Consider the following 23,963-nt stretch of genomic DNA (forward strand, 5'->3'; position numbering starts at 1 on the left):
CCTTTTTACATTTTAACATATGAAGCCTGTGTTGGTCAAAATTTCGACCAACACAAGCATGGATTTAAAAAAAAGAAGCTATTTCTCCTTGCAAATTTTGACCAATCTAAAATATTTTAATAGATGGTCAAAAATTTTGGTCTAAAATTTTTGTTCCTTATCAAGATTTTTAATCATGTAGTTTCGAATAGGAGTGGTTAAGAATACCCATCTCTCACAAGCCTAAATAATCTACTTCACACTCACTACATCTAGGTGATGCTCACAGAAATGAAACATTATGACTTCTTGAGAGCTCAACTATGACAGTAATACTCTAATTCAAGTGCAATTAACAAGCCAACTTAGCTTGTTACCTCATTTGCAAAACCTTCATAAAGTGTTGGGTCCTATAAAACATTGATTATAGAGTTTTTCAGATCATTCATTAACAAGTAGGTGGGTTTTTATGCTTGTAATTTTTAGATCCCTCAAATATCTAGCAATAGCTCAGAAAGAAAATGGAACTTTTGTTGACCATGTATTTATGGTGCAGGTTAGTGGCTCAAAGTTCTATTACCTAAAAAATGAGGCTATTTTATTGGAGATGGGACTCATTAATTGGGCTCTGTCAGAACTCACAAGAATAGGATATGTGCCTTTGAGTACCCTTGATATTGTTTGGGCATTTGTTCTTGAAAAGTGTGGCTTTCAACCCTGGGCAGAGAATACCCATGTGTTAAATCCTTTTATGATACAAAATTTGATTGATAGAACAATTTCTATCATTAATAATTTATTTTCTTAGTTGTCCTTTTTATATGTTCCAAGTTTCAAGTCATAAATCATTGGAGTTACAAGAAGATCAAAGGTTTAAAGATAAGATGGTGCATTTGAAAATTTGAACCACCATGATATAGATATACTAATTTTGTTTTGAGCAAGTATATTCTATATATGGAACAAACCATTATTTAGCAGGAACCTTAGAGATCCCAATAGGGGGAATGTACATGGATCTCATTGTAGCTGACACACTCTTGTCGATAAAACATGTTGCTTTTTCACATTGCTTTCACACAGAGGCTGGTGCTGGAGGCTATGCAACAAGGTATGATTGCATTTTTTTTATGGAAGTGTCACTCTCTTGAGTAAATGGAAGTGCACATGTTTTTTGCTATATTAGTTTTTATTGCATTACATCAACGTTGGAAACTATGATTGCATTAAATAAAAGGTAATCTATTCCATCCAACACGCATTTCTTGAAATATGAAAAAACTATTCAACTAAACAAAATGTGTGTAACTTGTATGCACTCTATTCTAATAATAAATGTGGTTTGAGGTTCTTGAAAGAGCCAATGTTTAGATTCAGTATATTACAAGATACTGATTAATGCTGTTTAGGATTGATAACGCTATGTGGAATGGTGTCCAAAATGTTTGGTAAAGTCACTATTATCTACATAATGGAGACCATTGAACATGTAGAATCAACAATTTCTTGAGTACTTTGATATGTATAATACCACATAAAATGTATGGTCAGCTTATATTCTACTAATATCTTGCAACTATGTCAAGTTGAAAAGAAATGCATGCTCAAAGGAAACTATATTTCATATTGGAAAATAGAACATGCTTTCAAGTTAGTAAATGTCAATAAACCTCCTTGGCTGAAGGTCTGATCTCTCTTGGTAGGATAGGTTGAGGTCCCTAGTTCTTGTAAGGGACTTGATTCCCTCTTCATGAACCCTTACATGTATACTTTAATGGAGGTTGGTAGTACTTTTGGATGAGTGTCAATAATATTTTTTTTCATGTTAAGATTTGAGCTCATTATTTGGGGAGTATATCCCTGTAATGTGTGTATTTCATTAGTCATTAAGGTTGTCAAATATATTCACTCAATTTCAAGAGTGACCTTTGTTATGTTAATACATGTTGTTCTGACTATTTTTATTATTTTAATTGTTGGCTAAGGTATTTTATCAGATGACTATACATCTTTAAATGCAATAGTTAGGTTTAAATTGACAACTATTGGTCCTTAAAATGGCACTAATGCTATCACAAAAAGGGAACATTTATGAAAGACACTCCCTATATCACTTGCATTGTAAATGGAAACCTCTGGAATAAGGCATTATTTGTTATATACTAATGCAATCATTTTGGTCTGAATTGTTATTCTTTTTTTTCTACCATGACTTATTATCTTCTAGTGGGGTAGGATTTTTTATGGTTACATCATTGTGTGCATGTCATTGTGAGCTCATCCCCCATACATAGTTCCACCATAGCTTCTTTAATGTGTGGACAAAGGCAATGGAAATGGATTCTTAGCCTGTGAAGTGAAACTTCATGATTCCATTCACTTGCCTCTACTCCAGTAGACTAAAATAGTAGTGCTTGGAGGAGAGCGCCAATGTGTTCCAAATCTCTTATAGTTACATGGCACGTGCATTCATTGAGTTTGAGCCTGATCCTCTCTTGCAATTATAACTTGTTAAAAGTGCAAGATGATTTCTTCATTCATCACTTTCCCTTAACCTGTCTGGATATATGAGTCATTCAATTTTAGGGAAAACAATTATTTTTGTAATTAGACATACTATGTTTTATGCCTTCATTCTTATTTCTTTATATACTAAGTTGTGCCCACTATCCACAAATAGAATATTGGTGATAGATGATTGAGACTCCAAGCCATAATGATGAAAAGATACCATGGTTGCGTACTGCTTTGTTGTTTGAAATGATTCATAACTAAAATTAATAGATCTATGTTATATAGATTTCTCAGCTCCTTCTAGTGAGTGATTAGTGAACTGAGTTTTTTTTGAATTTCTATTGCCTAAAGTATAGCTATTTTTTTTGGGTTGTTGGGTAGGGGTTTGTACCATGTCCATTAGTTTAGTAAGGTTGAAATGTTTGTGATATGTCATCCAGAGGAAAGTAAATTATTCCTTGAGGAGCTAATTAGCATTGAGGAAGATCTCTTTTCTTCACTTGGATTACACTTCAAGTGAGTTGGAAATCTTTGGCTATTTAATTGATTATACAGCATAATTTTTTTTTTTTTTTTTTTTACAATTTTTTATTTTAAGCAGGACTCTAGACATGCCTTTTGAAGACTTAGGTGCACCAGCATACAGCAAGTATGATGTGGAGGCATGGATGCCAAGTCTAGGGTGGTATGGTGAGGTATACCCTAAACTGTAATGCCATTCAACAAGGACAATATTTGATTGGTAGATAGGAAAAAAAAATGCCTCTACAAATATCCATAATAATTATACAAATTTTCTTATTTTCAGATATCCAGTGCATCAAACTACACAGGTTACCAAAGTCATCGACTTAATATTCGGTTTCAACCTATAAGTGCAAAATCAACTCTTTTAGTGGCTATCAAGCCCAAGAAAGGGAAAACCCCATTGCCACCATTGCAGTTCGTACATACATTAAATGCAACACCTTGTGTTGTACCTAGAATGATTATATCCATACTTGAAAATTTTTAGCAGGAAGATGGGTCTGTAATTGTTCCAAATTTTTTGAAACCATTCATGGGTGGTGTTGAAGTCATATATGCAAAGTCGAAACAATAAAGCAATTTCCTAGAAGTGAAGATAATTTTGTGATAGGTTTTTGAACCATTGTTTCTGAGCAGGACCTCAGATTTAGCTACTGAGTGTATGAAATGTTTTCCACCTCATACATTTTAGTACTCATCTTTCTTGACCTTAGTAATCCTCAAATGGTAGGTTGACTATACATTTATTGGGATAAGTTGTAGGTAGGTGTCTTAAATACATTTCTGCATTGCTTACTTGATCTGTTGGTAACTTATAGATCCAAAAAGGTGTAAAATGGTGTTCTTTCAACATTCATTTTGTTCAAATGAAATTTAGAGGGGAGATTATCCCAATACTACAAACTATAAATAAGAGAAGATGTAAATACAATATGCTGTGTACTAGATCACACTTTGAAAAGAGAGGGCATTCTTCTTCAAAAGATCATATTGATAATGATATAGCAGATCGCACAAACAACATGAGGATATTTAACAGTAGCAAGTTCTCATTTATTTTTTTATTTTTTTTTACATGGGGGTGTCCTCGTGACCTTAGCCCAATGATGACTAGTGATCGGTGTGAGCTTAGGGTGAGACTAGCCCCCCATAGGTGTAGGGTAGCCGTAGGCAAGCCACTCTCACCATTTGAACCCGGAGGTGGAATCAAACTCAAGACCATGAGGGTGACCCATGACTTCAAGCCTATGTGAAGAAAGTCAACATACTGCTTCCATAAATATTCTTGATTTATATGGAAGGCAAAATACTTTGAGGAGGCCATTTTACTGTAATAGTTGTTTGTTCGGTAAGAAATAATTATAGTTTGAGACAAAATAATTTGAAACAAGATCAAGGGAGAGTTGGTAGTATTTTTGTTAAAGAGTCTCATGAAAATGCCAAGAATCCTAATGATGTCAAAATGATGGCAGTGAAAAACAACAAAATGTCCAAAGGTACAATCAAATAATGTCAAATCAAAACAGAAAATTGCTCTTGGAATAAGAGGCAATCCTGTGAATAACACTATATTTGCAAGAATAATGTAGGTGCACATATGTTAAATTCACATTGGAATGGTTAGGATTTTATTTGTGATCTTGATAGTAATTTTTAACAATGGAGTTCAAGAGATTGGACTACTCATTCTCTATTTAGTATGCACTATTCTCAAGAACTAGTCAAGTTATTTATCAAGGAAGCTTATGAAAAGTCCATTTCTTGTTAAATGTTCAAAGAGTGACTATTGAGTGACCTTAATAGTTAATTGCTTTCATGTTTTCTAATTGCAGAAAAGGTGATTATCAATACCAACACATGTTATCAGAGGGTCTAAAAGAACAATATGATAAGAATATGTTTGAAATGAGCTAGATACATATTTAAAACATTGATAAAAGCAACTAACAACTGTTTGGTATTATGCTAGTGTTTAGGAAATGTATAAAAAAGTATATTTACAAAATATGTTGTAGGATGGTATGTTCACTTGATTATGTAGTTTTAATTAATATGGATGACTGAAGGGAATCATAAATTAGAAAGTATAAAAAGAGCTCCTTGTCTTCCAACTATGCATACCTTATCCAACAAGCCCATGCCAAAGCCTCACTTGTTTTATGTTGAATAATCATCTTTGATGGCTCACGAATGCTTAACTAGGTTAGTAAGAGTGATGTGCCGTAAAAATGCAAAATTTCTCCTTTAAGACAAAGGACCCACTTTTCAATATCACCTGGTAAACCCTATAATAATCAATTTACAAACACCCATTAAGTTAAGCTCTCTTCAACTACTGTTCTAGATTGCTACTTCTAATTTAGGAAAACAATCTTGTTTGTTTGCATCTAATTCAAGAACTTTTTGACCAAATCAACTTTATGAATTATGTTTATACTCTTTGAACTATCTTGAAGCAACTTATCCAGCTTTATATACAATATTGGAAGAGTTTATGTCAGAACTTCTTTAAGCTAAATAGACTTCTTCCAAACAAGGAGTTTTCACATTAAATGGATGATTTAAACACAACAACTACACTATTTTACCTTTTAATAAAAGCGAAAGCAGATGCAATACTCTTGTATGCAGATAGGCAAGGGCCTCTATATGAGAAAAGAATGCCCAATGGCCTAATTCATTCTCATTCAGAAGCAAATGCATTGCAGCTTGAGGACCAGTTATCCTAATCTCATGTGTGCTATGTTGATGAGAATGATAAATAAGTATCTGACGTAGGCTATGGTCAACCACCCGAATGCTATTCACTCTCACCAGTCGGTCATAGCTAGTATTGAAAGAATGATTCCACACTGGGCCAAGTTGACATAGGGCACCTGTAAGAAAAATTTTTCATGGGAAAACCCTATGAGAAATGCCAATCTGATATCTGCACTCACCAAACTCTAGAAAACATGAGCAAAAAAGACACAATTTCATCCTGCCTTCCCAACCATATCCAAGATCAAAAAATGTGGGCAAACACATTTGGCATGCACTCACCAAAGTTTAGAAAACACGGGCAAATATTTGGCATTTATAGTCTTTGCATCGACTTTGTGTAATTTGATGTTGGTCAAAATTTTGACCAAAGGGGGGGAATTTTTTTTTTGCGACCAATGTGGGAATGATAAAACAAAAAATAAAGAGGATTCATAGCATTTAAAAAAAATTTTGGTAGAAAAATGGATGCAAATGTACTAGTGCCACTACACTTTAAAACAATATGAGATTTTAATAAGGAATACTCTAGTGCTACACTTAAAACTAGATCTTAGGTTGTCTGAAATGGTAGTTTGAAGGAAAAATAGGTCATAGATTAGGTCTATACATAAAACAAAGTAGGTTACTTTTAAAAAGAAAAGATAAAATAGACATGAGTTAAATAACAAAGATTTACATTGCATCTTGAGTAATCTAGATTCAAAAAGGATGAAGAGGAAATATGTGCCTAAATAAAAATGCAGTCCTAAAAGATCATCAAGAAGGAGTTGAGGATGCTACTAAGAAAAATAGTGCGAACACCCACAATTTTGCCAATTTGCACTAGAATTCTTCATCTCAGGTCCACTTGATTCTAGAAAACAACTATTAGCTACTCCCTACCAGAGATCATGTTCACCAATTACTACAAAATTAAAAAAAAGTTTAGATTTTATTAATGGGGGGCCAAAGCAATGCAAGTTTTTCTTTCTAAACTAGCATTCTTTTATGAAGTTGAATGGCTAGTTACTAATTTACAGAAAAAAGATTAGCACCCTAACTAGAATCATTCTAAGGTGCTATCATGCAGATCCATGTTGTCTAGAAGGAAAAGGAAAGCATTAGTGGTGCATCCAATTTGTGTTGAGCTTGTTTTGTAATTCACCTAAAAATGAAAGAATGGCACAACCTTGATTGGGAGAAATTTTATTACCTGTTAGCTGAAAATAAAATCATTTCAGCAGGCAAGGGTGCAAGGCTTGTTAAATTTTTACGTGTTTCTCAAATAGATTATGTGGATTGCCAAGCAAAAGCATCATATATGAGGTCTGAACATGATACAAACTATGACACTTTTCAAAGAAAATATTTAAATCACACAGATCAATATTATATGCAAAGCAATCTAGATCCAAAAAAGATGAAGACAAAAGATATGTCTAATTAATTAACATAGACCTAAAAGATACTAATAGAGGATTTGAAGATGATTTTCAGAAAAATGGTGCAAATGCACATGATTTTTCTAGTGCACACAATAAATCTTATAGTCAGGTATGTTTGAAGTTAGAAAACAACTATCGGCTACTAATTGCTGAAGATAATGTTCACCAATTATTACCACATTGAATCACATGTTTTTCTTTTATTAATGAAAACAACACAATTTTTCTTTTCTAAATTAGTATCCTTTCTTAAATTTGGATATCCTATAATTTTTTGTGAAGACAGAGTTAGTGCCCTTATAGGAACCAATGTGAGTTGCCATCATGCAACCCACTTTGTCTAGAATAAAAGACAAAGCATTTATGCTACATCCAATTTGTGCTCGACTAGTGAAATACACCTCTACCATGGATATAAAGCACAATGAGAATGAGATAAATTTTTTTACCTGTTACTTGAAAATAAAACTAGTTGAGGAGGACAGGGTGCATGAGTTGTCAAAACTTCATGTGCTTCTCAAACAATTTCTATGGATATCAAGAAAAGTCTTCACATACCCTCGTACATTTTAATATTGAAACACAATCAATATTTTTTTGATAGGTAATGTTTAGTAAAATGAAGCAGAGAAAAAGAAACAGAGTTACAATAGCACCCTTCTACCAAAAAAACACACCTAGTATACAATAATGGATAAGATCAAGACAACAATAATAATTACTCATTGCTAAAGAATGTGGTATCAAATAGCCACCAAGACAATTGGGTTCAGGGTTTACTAACATCTCCTAGTAGCTATATATAAGTGTAATTTATTGGTGACATCATTCTTTCCCAAGATATAGGAAAATTAATTAAAAAGACACTAAAGAGTATGATATGGTTCAGGCCAAGTTTTACATCAAAATGTTGCCTAATTAGGTGTCGCAAATCCTATTGTTGTTTACTTAGAGATGTGACTTTTAGGTGTCACAAGGATGGATTGATTCCTCTTCTAGTTATGTGTAACTTGGTATTTGGCAAAAAATGCTTGGAGATGCAAAATTTCTCCATAGAAGAATTGCAAATTCAAGCATAAGAATAAAAAGCGTGCTCCAAAAGTTATAGAAAATCAAAATATAAAAGTTGAAGAAATCCACAATCAAAGTTTTTGACATAAACATGCTTCATGCTTCACCTTCCCTCATTGCCATTCTCTTAAATTGAAAATTATTTCTAAGACAAACAAAAAGAACTAAAGCTTTGATTACATATCCAATTGTCAAAAGCATTTTCCTCATCTTCAAATATCAAAGGGCTTACAAATTAATTCCCCTAGAGTTGAAAGTAAAACTTAATGAATTCTTCCTAGACAGTTTACTATATTCACTTCTGTACCATAAATCAATGCTATTGGTGCTCGCTCATCCTAGTCCAAGTTTTTTTTCGAGCAATAGAACCACTAGAATCTACAATATTTGCTATGTAGCACAACAGTTTGAGTTGCACTCATGCAATGATTCTAATTTCAAAATAAGCTGCAATAGAGAAATTATTAAGTGGGATGCCTGATAATTTTTTAGAGGGTTCAATAACATTAACTAATCAAAAATTGACTCAATCAATTTTTCAAGAGATATATGCACCATGAAGGCCTTGGATACAAGACTCATCATATCTGTTAGTATACTTCACACTTTGCTTTTGCTATGTAATTTTGATAGGTAATCAATCTATTGGTATTCTATTTCTATTTGTTCTCTGTATGTAAGCTTAAGGGCAATAACAACAATTACCATATCTAGATAAATATTCAAATAGATAAAGAGTTGTATTGTAAAAAAAGTTTATAAAACAATCTAAAGAAAAATTTGAGGATAGAAGCCACCTATTACTTCAGAATTTCCAGAGCAATCGAATCAGACTAAGTGATATGGATTACAAATTTTGACTCTTGTGCTATTTTTTTTGCAACAACCTGTTTGTTTTACAATATATGTATTGTTGTATTAACATAATTTTTATTACCTTAAGCTTGGTTGGAGGGCAATTCATGTATGTTGACCTGGCTTGAATTCTTAACCCGTCCAAGCATCCTCAAATAATAAGCATTTATAGTTTCCAATCCTACCAACACAATGATTAGTAGGCCTGCAGTTAATAAAAATGGATTGGATCACAAAATAATAACAAAGAACCATATACTCACTCTATCTTGGAATATATTATATTATTTAGTCATTGTAACTTTTGTGACAACTTTGTCCCTATCTTTGTCTTGGTAGATACGCTCAAGAAATTGCAAAATATGACCTGCATAATGAATCAGTAACTCTTTTCTAGAGGAGCTTTTGAAACCTTGAAAAATGCCTGAATATGCTTCTAGAATTCCATTACACAGCTGATTTGTATACTAAAATCAGTTCATCCTCTTGATCAATAGAATGCATAGACAACTTTGTTGCTCTCTGAAGCATAGGCATCACATAACCTAAACATTTTTCAAAATGTTCCCCAATGGCCAGTGCTATATCTCCAAAGCATGAAAATATTGAGGGTTTTACTAAACAATGTAGCCTATCACTTTAAAAAACAATGTATATGCTACCAGAGGTAACAACATGGACTTACCTCACCTCAAAGATCTCTCGTGTGTGGTGCACATGTAGATAAACCCTCCTTCATCTGGTGGCAAAATGACGAAAACATTTTTATTTTTTGTTATGTGAACCCGAGTTGGTAGAAATTTTGACCAACTCGAGCATAAAAATGAGTTATGTGAACCTGAGTTGGTCGAAGTTTTGACCAGCTCAGGCATTAAAATGAATTTTTTTAATTCATCAAGCATTTTAAGAGCTACGTCAAAAATAAAGGTCAAAATTTGATCTAAAATGTACTAGTGGTTGTATTGCAATGGTGTTTTTTGCTGAATAATACATGGTGATGGATTCTTTTGGAGGCTGAGTTTTTTCCCTCAATGAGGGTTTCCCAGGGTGTATCTTGTGTCACAATTTTGTGAGTATGTTGTCTATTCTCTTGCATGTGGATTTTAATTCCATATTTATTTTAAATCTATGAGATGGGTTATGTGGAAACTGTTATATTCTGTGTTGTCAAGTTTCCTTACAATGTAGTCTCAAGGACATCCGCAACACATAAACCAATAACCTGCAAGAACAACTCTTAGAAAAAAATAAATCTCCAAGTTAATAGAGGAAAGAGATAAAGGAATAACCATGTCATCTCTCACATGACATAAATGAGCACAAACCACTAATCACAATCTCTAACCAATCTCAAATCTAATGTAAGTGAAACCAAACATCTAGGAAGATAACCGAGAGCAAAGAGAAACCATGAAAATCATAACCTATATCATGTTCGTCTACACACACCTCTAGATGTAAACTATGCAAGTATGATCTCCTCCATAAAACCCCAACAAGAAGACACAACAACACCCAAACCATAATAACTAATCATGGATGTAAGCCTCTCACAAGAAGGTCAAACTCATAAACCCATTTCTAATCCAAGGAATAACCATTCCTAAACCAAGGAATATGCCCAATAGAAAACCATCTTCCAAAATCAACCAGCATAACACCAACATATGCCAATGGAGATAACCAATGCTAAATTGTCTGTCAAATGAACCCTCCAGAACTAACTCATGTACCATAGCTCAAGATCCATATCCATGAAAGATAAGCATAAACATAATGCACCTAAGAGAAACAATGCACTATACCTCTCAAGTATCAAACCACCAAGTAGACCAAGAGTGGGGAATGAGAATGCTCATCAAGATATCCAAGTCTCCAACCAAGACTCATCTAAGAACAATCTCCTCTCAAGTCCATATCAAGTGAATGCCCCTCATACTCTCCTGCTGAAACCATCAACCGTCCCAGCAAATACTTCTCTAATCCAAGAGAAAATAACATCACCACCATATCTCAATATCAATAAGAACTTGTAACCAATCAATCCATGCGAACTCCAAATGCAACATAACAATATCATGAAGTATCCATCTTATGATCAATGTACTCAATACCAAGAAACTAAACTAAGATCAATGCCAAAATTCCAACCATGGCCTCAAGAACATAAACATGACAACATGATCTAAATCATCTTAACCAAAGAGATAACATGCTCCATATGAACATACTATAACATGTCAAAACTCTAAATATGTATCAAGAGTATACAATGACATAATTATGAAACCATCCTTACACCAAGGATAACATGTCAAATGAAAGCATAAACCACACCTTTACCAAGAACTCCATTAGTCCTCAAGATGTAACCATCTCCACACACCATAAAAAAAACTATCTCCACATATCATGAAGAACAATCTCCACACACCATGAAGATAACCAAGAACCCCATGAGTCCTCAAGATCTAACCATCTTCACACACCATGAAGATAACAAATGCACCATGCAAATGTCAAAGATGCTTCTGTAGCAACAGGATCTAAGAAAAATCTCCAACATCTACAAACACTCAATAAATATATCCTCTAGGTCTACACTTACACAACCAAAATGTCAGCAACAAGTGAAACCAAGATCTCCAAAACCAAGAAGATACAAACCAAACTAGGAACTAATCTTGCACTATCACCTCACTACTATCATAACAAGCTCCCACTAAATTGTGTATCCAAGCTATCCATGACATCATTATGAAAAACTATTTCCAACCATAAGAATCAAGCAATGACATCAAACCATCAAAGAACTCAAAGTGCACATCATGAGCTCCTCAAAAGAAACAAAATAACCACGATCCTCAACCAAGAAAATATACCACCATAACCAAATCAAGATTCCAAGCCAATAAACATCAAGGATGTACCTGTATATCCATTCATGTCATGCCAAAATTCATGGCACCATGATCACATCCATGAACCAGACATCTGACTCTCAATATGTCCAACCTATTAGCATAAAATAGTCAACAGTCCTCCACCATGACTATACCTGGTAATAACATCTAATCCCTTCTACATGAAGAAAAAATCAGCAAACCATGTGACTTAGGGAAGAGACAACCCAAATCCAAGCCACTAATCTAAATATGCATCAAAAATAAAAGATTAATGGGCAAAGACAACCCATATCCAAGCCATAAATGCAACTTGTAAGTATAGACCGCTTATAACACTGCACAACTTGTAGTACCAACAAGTCATCATACATATCCAAATCAAACACTGATAACCATATCATCATGAGACTAATCTGAAATATGAATTGAGTATACAATGACATCAAATTCAAATCTCCAAAATATACAATGTCCTAAACTCACAATGCTAGCATAGTCAAAATATATCATAAACTATTCAAATTAATATATCACTAAATAAAACATACCAAACCTTCACCAAATCTAAACCAATGTGTAGAGCTCTGCAATAGCTTTTTGTTGACTATGCGAAGTCCAAAATTTGACTCCGTATGCCCAAGTTATGCCTTAATTTGTTCTCAAAATAAACAACATCTAACTTTCAAACTCTTAAAACCTAACAAAATTTCAAAATTAAAAAACCAAATGTACACCAAGTTGTAGTGCTTTGAATTAGCTTTCCAATGCCTATAAGAAGTTTGGAATTTGATATCTTGAGAGAAAGTTATGGCTATTTTACTAAAATAGTCTTTTTACCATTTTCACTGTGATTTTTTTAATTTTATTTTTTTGTGATGAAAATTATGATGAGATTAAATTTGATGGCCATCATAAGCTGAAACTAATAACCTTTTTCATTTCCTCAGAACATGGCCAAACTAGGGCATATTATATATTAAAATTTATGGAAATATTGACCTAGATCCAATGGTGAGGTATGTTTTTACCCAGGAGGTCATTTTTGCAAGCTCCCCTAAAACCCTCATTTAAATGAAACATCCAAAAAACCCTTTTGTCCAACAATTTAACATGCCCAAAATCTACCAACATCTCATCATAACATCAAACCCAAAACTTTCAAATTTGCAATAATTAACTCATATATCTTGCCCTTTCTTTTATCCTCTCATGCATTCTAATGGATTCAATCTAGTGTTACAATAACACAACCATAGCTCTGATACCCCTTGTAAGGAAACTTGAAACAAAGAATATAACTATTTCCACATAACTCATAATAGATCTAAAATAAATATGCAATTGAAATACACATGCAAGAGAAAAGACAACATAATCACAAAAATGTTACACAAGATATACCTTTGGAAACCCTCATTGAGGGAAAAATCCTAGCCTGCAAAAGCTTCCATCGCCATGTATTATTTAGCAAAAATACCATTTCAATACAACCATGGAAGCCTTCAAATCCATAACCACAACTAAGAAATCCATGTGAACAAGCATGAATCCACACATCCCATGCCATGCTTCCAACCTTCACAAATGCTCCCTTGGCTAACCTATCAAGCCTTGTCGTACTTGACGCTTTCCCTTTTTCCCTTCTTTCTTGTCACACCAACAACTACCATTGTGGCTTCTTATATAGTAGCATGTCCCACAAAACCACCAAGTGGTATTACATAAACCATGTGCTACCTAACCCATTGACCCCACATTTAATATTTGAATTTTAATTCTTTTCTCCAATAGTAAATAACTACATGAAATATGATCACAATCTTACAATACAACTCATCATGTATATCCCATGGGAATCTTAACATGTTGCACATCCATCTAGGTGCAACATTACATAATAAAATAAAATAATACAATATAACAATATTATGCAATGCATGCAACACCCATTATCTCAACAATAATAGCCATCCCTCACATGATACAAACACATGGATGCTACACTATGCAATAATTTAACACATACAAGCAATAAAGAAGAACATAAACATGGAAATAGAGAACCTACCTTCCTTCTAATTCTAAACTTTACTTCTCTAAATGTAGAGAATGAGTGAACAACCTTCAACTCTTCAAAGGGACTCTAAATAGCCTCAAAACTTACCTACCCAAAATAACAGTAACTCCAAATTTGACTTTAACCCTCCTATGGTCTTCCCACTTGTCCCCATCATCAAGACAACCTTTGGAAAGAGTAAAAACTTGAGTAACCTCATGGAGATGATCCATTTTTTTGGAGATGATCCATTTTCGCAACAAAGGGAAATTGAGATATTTTAGGGGTCATAAATGTTGCTAGGAAGTTCTAGAAGGGTGGAAAAGGTTCCTAACCCATACACATACCACTTGGGACCTGTAATTACATTAAATTTGGCTTCTAGGGTCAATTTATGACCTTTACAAGTGGCCTAAGGATGTAACCTTTTCACTAAATCCTAATTAAGGGGAACTAATTTAGGTTACTAATTAACAAGTCTTGGATTAACTAATACCTCATTCACTCTCTCAGTCTAACCATCGATCTGAGGATGGTATGCTGTACTAAAATTGAGCCTAGTGCCCAATGTTGCTTGCAGCTCTCTCTAAAAGGATGATGTGAACAATGAGTCTCTATCTAAGATGATCTTATGGGGAATTCCATGAAGTTTGTTAATGTATTGTAAGAAAACTTGAGCTATGTCTCATGCTGTGAAAGTAGTACACATGGGTGGGAAACCTTGGTCAACATGTCAACCATCACCAAAATGGAATCATGGAAGTGAAAAGATATGGGACAATGAACAATAAAATCCATAGAAATAGTGTGCCACTTCCACTATGGGATCTCATGAGGTTGAAGAAGCCCACCAGGATGATAGTTTTTTGCCTTTATCCTCTAGAATTTGAGGCATCTCACAAAAATACTAGCAACCTACACTCTCATGCCTGGCTAATGATATAATTGACTTAGGTCTGTATGTAGCTTCTTAACATCGAGGTGCACTACATAAGGTGCTTTCTGAGCCTCAAGTACAATGAGCTTACACAAACACCCAATGAATACTCTAAGTACTTCCCTTTTAAGGGTCTCTAAGAATGCACCAACTAACTTTTTCATATAGCTCATCTTCTAGAAAATGATGTAGGATACACTCTCTCAGATTGGTGAAAGTAGTCATAGATGAAAGCTCATGACGCGTTCTACTTAAGACATCTACAACCACATTCTGAGTTTCCTTGATGTAATGAACATCAAAATCATACTCACAAAGGAACTCCATCCACCTTATTTTCCTAGCATTAAGGTTTGGTCATGTGAATATGTACTGCAAGCTCTAATAGTCAGAATGAAGCTAGAATCTATCATCGAGAAGGAAGTGTCACCACCTCACTAAAGCATGTACCACTACTACCAGCTCTAGATCATGCATAGAGTAATTAATTTCATGAGTCTACAACTTCCTAGACTCTAAGAAAATAGGTTGTCCATTCTATATAAGTAATGCCCCTATACCATCGAAAGATGCATCTGTGCACACCAAAAAATTTACAGAAGGATCAAACACTACAAGGATTGGTGCACTTGTGAGGGCTCTCTTGAGCTCTTGGAAAGCTCTCACACACTTCTCTATCCACTCATACTTCTTCCCCTTTCTTTTAAGATATGTGATTAGGTGTAGCAATCTAGAGAATCTTGCAATAAAGCATCAATAATATCCTACTAGTCCCATAAAACTCCTCACCTCAGTGATACTGGTGGGTGTTGGGAAATCCATGATGGGTCTAATATTTGATGGATCTACTAAGACTCCATCACCTAATATAACATGACCTAAATAATGTATTTTAAATCTAAAAAATGCACACTTCAACAAGCTACCATATAACTAGTTTCTCTCAACTTCCACAACACTTGTCTTAGGTGCTCCTTATGCTCCTCATCATGAGAATATATCAAAATATCATCTAGGAATATGACTACAAACTATTGACAAGGAGATTGTTAAAATAGATTGATACAAGTATGATAAATGCATTTCAATCATTATTTTGTCACTAATGTCAAACTTTCTTTTTTCTGGTAAGACAACAACTTATATGATTTAAGTACTATCACTTATTTGATTGATGAGGAGGATTTGATCAAAAGATGTAACAATAGCACCTAGAGGAAATCTTGAGTTATGATATAAAAAAAGAGTATAAGAATTAACTAAGACAATGATATCATAGTGCATTGATAATCTACTTAAGGTTGCAAAGGTTGGTTACACTAAGCAAGTTTAGAAGAACAAGTTAAACAAAGTTTGTCTACCGAGCTTGATAAAATGGATAGTAGGTGCCAAGAAAAGTTAGTGCAAGCCGAGAAAAAAATTAATTGGAGCCAAGTAAAATTCTATTTTAGTGTATCTGAGAAAAATAGTGGATTTTGAGTAAACTTTAGTTCATGCCAAGTGATTTTACAAAGGATGTTGAGCAATGGAGTATGTGCTGAGCATCAGAAGAAAATTAATGCTGAGTGCCAGCATTATTAGAAAGATCATGAATTTGATGAATCTAAGCTAACAAGTTTGTTTTCTTGGATTGTACGAACTAGGTGGAAGATAATATAAAAATGAGCCAGTGGCACATAATTCATGGTAAATCATTTTGAGGTGAATTCAAAGAGGATTGAAGGAGAAGTGATATGGAATGAGGGGTAGATTCATTTAATCTTACCTAATTTGTCTTAAACCTCAATTGGATGATGAAGAATGAATGACAAAAGATCTTAATTCTCTATTTATAGGGAAGGCTGGTTAGAAGCAAGGGTTGTCATGTGCGAGAACCTAAGGAAGATAATCATTCAAGAGTATTGCTTCATTCAATGACCTAATTGAGAGTCTACATTGGCATGTTAAGCAATAAGGCTTAAGGGTATGGATGCTTGAAGGGTGAACAAGTTGTCAAAGTTTAAATGTGTGAAAACCAAGCATAATGGAGGACTAAAACAAAGATCTATAATCTATAAATGGAGTTGTAAGTTTTTATCAGATCAAGCCTTCTTATTACTCTCTAATAATTGTATTAGTCTAGGGTAAATCCTTTGGATTAAGGTTGAACTAAAAGTCATTTGTAAATCCTTTAATCGGGTGACATTCCAAGTGAATGGTCTAAAGTCTTATAACAAGGCTCACTCCTAACAAGGTGACTGAAATCCTTTAGTAGGGTCACATTTAATTGTGTGTATTGTAACCTTTAACAGGGCTGGCCTTTCACAAGGCATCACTTTAGAAGAGTGAAAAAGAGTAGCATGTCATTGGTGGTTTTTTCCAAATTGGGTTTCCATGTAAATCATTGTGTCGAGTATGTTGTTGAATCTATCATGTTTCAGATTTACATTTTTGTAAATTGATTTGACAGTAACTTACAAGTTTTAAGAGATTGCATAATCTTATGGATGCATGTATGATGATAAATGTTTTATGAGTTTGCTAAGATGTGAAAAGTTTTATTTATACATCTGGACCTTGGATAACTAATTCTCCCCCCCCTCCCAACTTATTCTAAAGAATTCCAACACAAACTTATCCAAAAAGGTATGAAAAACTCCATTCATGAGGCTCATGAATACAGATGGAGCATTCATTAGGCCAAATGGTACGATAGTGAACTCGTCGTGACCATACCCCATATGGAATATCATCTTATGGATATCACTCTCCATAATCCTCAACTGATGATAATCCAACTTCAAATCTATCTTCAAGAATACTCAAACACCCTATAACTGATCAAAGAAATCATCAATCCTAGGAAGCGAGTATTTGTTCTTAACGGTTACTTTGTTCAATTCCCGATAATCAATGCACAACCTAAGTGGTCCATCCTTCTTCACGAAGATTACTGGTGCACCCCAAGGTGACACACTAGGTTGAATATGCCCTTTCTCGAAGAATATCTCCAGCTAGGTCTTTAGCACACTAAGCTCATGGGTAATCATCCTATATGGTTCTCTCAATAATGGCTTGAATCTTGGCATAAGATCTATGTGAAAATCCACTACTCTAGGTGGAGGCATACCAGGGAGCTCTCAAGGAAAATATGCAAACTCCTATATAATAGGAAAATCATTAAGTGATTTCTCCCCCTCTAAATCCTCCTCTTTGTCATTAATGGTGATAGCAAACAACTAACATCCCTTTTGCATGCACCATCTAAGATGCACAACAAAAATTATATGAAGAGATATTGGTCTCTTAACTCTAAAGGTCACTTGAGAAATCTCATGCTCATCCACACATTCTACCCTCTTTTGTTGATAATCCATCTTGGTACTATGGGAATAAATCTAATCCATGCCAAGGAGAACATCATATGAACCTAGAGGGGTAATGTGGAGATCAAACATCATGGACATGTCTCCAATCTAGATCTGACAATTTTGTACCATGGAACTAACTGAAACCCTAGCTCCTGACATTGGCTCTACCTCCTAACTGACATCTTGTCTATCTGCCACTAGACTACAATGCTCTGCTAGAGATGGAAAGATAAAGGAGTTAGTATCTTCAAAATAAAATAAAATAGTAATCATACTGCCTCTTATAATCCCTATGGTCTCAATAACTATGGCTTGATGCTCAGCGTGGTGGTTATCAACCACTACAAACACTCTGTCGGATCTACTGATATCACCAACTGTAGGCTCTGAGGTAGCCACTCTCTGACCACCGAATGACTCTCCCTATAGACACTCTCTATATAGGTGACCCATGCCACCACAAGTGTATCATAGTCCCTGGGTATAAGCTTGTACACCCTAAAATCTAGACTATTATGGACCTTTAGTTCTATTAGATCCACTATAATCACTCCTAGAGGACTATAGAGTCTTCTCTAGCTATGACTATGGGGCCTACATCCTTTGATCTTGTTTAGGACCCTATGACTGCGATTGCTTGAGCTTAGAGCCCTGATATCCCTATGATAGTTTCTTCCAAGACTATTGTTGAAACTATTGGTCCTTGAGGACCCTGCTGAGTTGTTCTAATTCCCTTTCCAAGAGGGTCTTTGTTGTCCCGACTAATGGGTAGAGTTTCAATTTTGAGATTGATCCTCAGACTCCCATCTACCTCAAGTATCCTAAGCAACTAGTGCTAGTTCAACTACCCATTTGAAAGTAGTAGGGAATGCCAACTAGACTACACCCTAAAGAGAGAAATTAAGACCCATAATGAAATAGTGGATCCATAGTTTCTCTTCCTTCATGTATTCAACATAAGGAAGGATCTCAAGAAACTAAATCTTATATTAGTCTATTGTGAGGCCCTTGTGTTGTAGATAATGAAATTTATCTATCTGCTTCTATTTAAAGTGCTCAAAAAGATACCTCTCATGGAATCTGACAAAAAATGTCTCCCATGTGAGGGTGTCAATCCTCACTCTTCCTATGGACTCTTCCTACTGCCACTAGTTGGAGGCATTCTCCCATAGTAGATGGACTATAAGTTATCCCTTTAGAGTGCTCCCATAAGGACATAATCCAAAGCATCGTTGCAGACTCTATAACCAAGCCTCTGCTACTACCCCATGTATGGAACCCAAAAATAATGGTGGCTGGACTCATATAACCTCCCTGATCTCATCTCCTATATATCTAGGAGGTCTATTGGGTAATGGCTCTAACTAATGCATTGAATCACCCTCATGATTGTCCCATCCCTCAACCTACCTTGGTGGGGGACTCCTACTCCTCTCTCTATCATCAGCCCCACCTCCTCTTGGTACCTATGCTTCCCCTTTAGGAATTTTCCACTTGGGATATACTATGGGTGGTAGCCTTTATTGGACTAATCCAATCAGGGTTTGAAGGGCATCAAAAATATCCTAATTAGGATTCTATGGTGGTGGTGGTGGAGGTGGTGGTCCTTTCCCCTATTTTGCCCCAACACCTGCAACTCTATGACCTCTACCTTGTCAACATTTCTTGTAATAGGAGGCATCCTACATAAAAGTTTAAAGTTTGAATATGTTGAAATATAATGGTTTTAGGTTCCTAGTGTTGAAACTACACTCTGATAACAAACTGTCATGCCCAAAAATTGGGACAAAAACACAAAAACAAATTTTTTAAAGAAAAAGTTAAATAACACCACGTTTAACATATACAAATTTGTATAAGTTATGGAAAGTTTAAATCAGATAGAAGTGAGTTTCAGTTGTAATTCATCATGATGCAAATTTAGGTTGCTTCAAGTACACCTAATTTAGGTTACATAATTCAGTTCGATAAAACTCTAGTTAAAGTGTGACATCATATTTGAGAAAAAAATAGGGTTTCATGGTGATCCAGAATGTAAATGCTCAATCTCGTTTTGATTCATACTTTAATTTAACAAATTGATTCATTATTTAATTACTTTCAACATTCATTTTATATCTACGACACCTTTCTATTTCACTAATGGGTCACCTACCTAAGACCTCTCCATTTTGCTTCTGATTCCTATGATCTTAGCATTTTGAGTTAAATAACCCATAATTAAACATTATAAAATATTAAATACTCCTATGTATTCCTTTTCCATATCATAACTCAACCTTTCCTCTATGTGCTATTGTTACCTCATTTGATTAAATCATCTTCATTAATCAAACAAATGATATTACTTAAATCATATAAGCAATTGTCTTACCAACAAGTAGCAGGTTTGACATTAGTGACAAAACAATTATTAAAACACATTTATCATACTTGTATTAATCTATTTTCAACAATCTCCCTCTTTGGCATTGATGACAAAACAAACTAACCAAACTTAATCAGTATAATCAACAAAATACCAAAAAAAGAAAATAATTCCTTGTATTGAAATCTCTCCCTTTATCAACAACTTTCATCCTTTGAATAGGTTACAAAATTTTGTTATAATCAACATACAATCAACTCATCCTTATGACTCCCTCTTGATCACTTCTTGTATCTCCCAGAAAATTATCTCCCTCTTACTAGGTAGATGTAATGAGAAGGTACACTTTCTCCCTCAACAGTTAGGATTAGGCAAATCAAGATTTCTCCTTCACCTCCCTCAACTTTCATGAAACTCAATACACTTTCTCCCTCTTTGACAACAATGCCAAAGACATACCATATTCATATGCAAATATTAATATTTTCATTTTCTCCCTCTATCACCTTGATTGTGATTGATTTGTAGTTCCAGGTCTTTGATTACTTTAGGTCGCTCCTAAAGTAAGATCCACTGCATCAATGTGTAACATATGTCAATCAAGCTTGTTTGATGCATGCCACTCCTCATGATTCTTAGATAGCCTTTGATAGGGGTATCACCCCTATTTCACCTCTTAGATACTCATAAGCATCCTTAGGTAGTGCTTTTGTAAATATATCATAAATTTTCTTTTTGGTGTTAACATATTCCATCTTCACCTCTTTATCTTGAACTAATTCTCTAATTATACTTAATTGCAATCTACTTAGTCTTTGTATGCATCACAAGATTATTTGATATATTTATAGCACTTGTATTATCACAATAAAGTATCATAGGTTCTCTAATTTCTTCCTTCATACCTTTGAGTAGCTGTTTGATCCATACAATGTTTGTACAATTTACTTCAGCAACAACATATTCAGTTTCAATAGTAGATTGAGAAATTTAGTTTTGTTTCTTTCTAGTCCATGTAACCAGCCTTTTGCCTAAGAAAAATGCTCCTCCACTAGAGCTCTTTTTATCATTAATATTTGCAACCCAATTAGCATCAATATAAGCTCTCAATTCAAATTTCTCATTTTTCTTGTAGTATAGACCATATTCCTCTGTTCCTTTTAGATATCTCATTATGATCTTAACATACATCAAATGATTCTCCCTAGGATTAGTAGAGAATCTTGCAACTATCCCTACAGATAATGCAATTTCAAGTCTACTGTGTACTGCATATTTCATTTTTCCAATCATAGACCTACATAATGTTTGATTCACCTCAACTAAATCATCATTCTTTGACAATTTATGTCCTATCACCATAGGTGTACTTACTGGCTTGAAATCCTCCAATCCAAAAGTTTTTAGTATCTCCTTAACATACCTTGACTGAGTTATGTATATACCATATTTCATCTAATGTACCTACAAACCCACAAAGAACTTGATCTCTCCAAACATAGACATCTCAAATTCTTGCTTCATTTCATTTGCAAAAGCCTTAAATAAAGTATCTTGACCTCCAAATATGATATCATCAACAAAAATTTTTGATAAAAAAATACCTTTGCCTTTCTCTATCTTCAAGTATAGATTGTTTTTATCACTGATCCTCTCAAATCCAATCTTCACAAGATAATTATGAAGCCTCTCATACCATGCTCTTGGTGCTTGCTTCAAACCATATAAAACTTTGTGTAGTATACATACCATGCTTTTTTTGTTAGCATCAACAAATCTTTCTGGTTGTTCAATATAAACCTCTTCCTCCAATATACCATTTAGAAGTGCAAACTTAACATCCATTTGATAAACTTTGAAGCCTTTATATGCCGAGTAAGCAAGAAGAGTTCTTACTCCTTCCAATGTTGCAATAGGGGAAATTGTTTCTCCATAGTCAATCCCTTCTTCCTGTGCATATCCTTTACAAACTAATCTTGTCTTATTCCTTGTGACTTCACCATTTTTATCTAACTTGTTTCTGTATACCCACTTGGTACCAATCACATTTTTTTCTTTTGGTCTAGGAACTAGAGTTTATGTTGTATTTTTCTCAATTTGTCCAATCTCTTATTCCATGGCTTTTCTCTAGTTCACATATTCTAAGGTATCTTTCACTATTTTGGGTTCTTGCGTGCTCAAAAAATATGTATCATTTCTCAACTTGTTCATTGTCATTGGTCTAAAATCTTTATCTCCAATGATTTGTGCAGCAGGGTGATGTCTCTTGACATACTTAGACAATCTTGGTTCTGTTCTATTTTCTTCATTTGGTCTTTTAACTTCTAAATCACCATGTGCATCTCTATTAGGTAGTTTAACATCTCTTTCATGTACATCTGAGAATCATAATGTGTCTCAACTTCATTCTGTAACTCGACACTTGAATATAGCTTGGTTCTTGAATGCAACTTGACATTCATAGTATGTGACTTGACAGTCAGTAAAACTTGTTGTTGGTTTGCAACTTGATTTACAACATCTTCTTCAGTAGGCATACCTTCATAAAAGTATACAAATGATCTTTATTCTTCTAGTTCCTTTATAGGTTCAGCCTCATATACTTTTGTATATTCATCAAATTTCACATTTGTACCTTCCACAACTTTGTTAGTGTTAGTATTTAAACACTTATAAGATTTACTTCTTGTAAAATAATCAAGGAATATACCTTCTTCACTTTTTACCATTCCTAAAATCTTTGGGAATATAACATTTTCTTCCAAATACCTTTAAATATTTTTCATTGGTTAAGTATCCATACCATAGTTCAGAAGGTGTTGAATGAGTACCTTTCTTGACTTGCACATGGTTCAAGGTATAGACAACTATACTTACAACTTCTCCAGTATTTCAAAGCAACATTCTTCTCCATCACTAGTGTCCTAGCATAGTCCATTACAAACTTGTTCCTCCTTTCAACAATTCCATTTTTTGGAGGGTTTTGGGAGCAGATGTCTATTTTTTGATTTCTCTATCATTACAAAACATCTCAAACTCATTAGATTTAAATTATCTTCCTCTGTTAGATCTCAAACATTTCAAACTTTTACCTACTTCTTTCTTAACTCTTTCTAAGTACCACTTAAACGTTTTAAAAACATCAAATTTCTATTTTAGAAACATAACTATCATCATTCTAGAATAATCATCAAAAAATAACATAATGTACT

The 23,963-nt window shown here is 34.2% G+C and overlaps 1 pseudogene; it reads left to right on the plus strand.

Annotated features, from left to right (window-relative positions):
- Nucleotides 1-3,595, plus strand: part of LOC149545063 (serine--tRNA ligase, chloroplastic/mitochondrial-like) — a 49,223-nt pseudogene extending 45,628 nt beyond the window's left edge.
- Nucleotides 3,596-23,963: the final 20,368 nt, after the last annotated feature.

The sequence above is a fragment of the Cupressus sempervirens genome, chromosome 8, assembly GCF_028749045.1.
Source record: "Cupressus sempervirens isolate cs-2001-9-10 chromosome 8, ASM2874904v1, whole genome shotgun sequence".
NCBI lineage: Eukaryota > Viridiplantae > Streptophyta > Pinopsida > Cupressales > Cupressaceae > Cupressus > Cupressus sempervirens.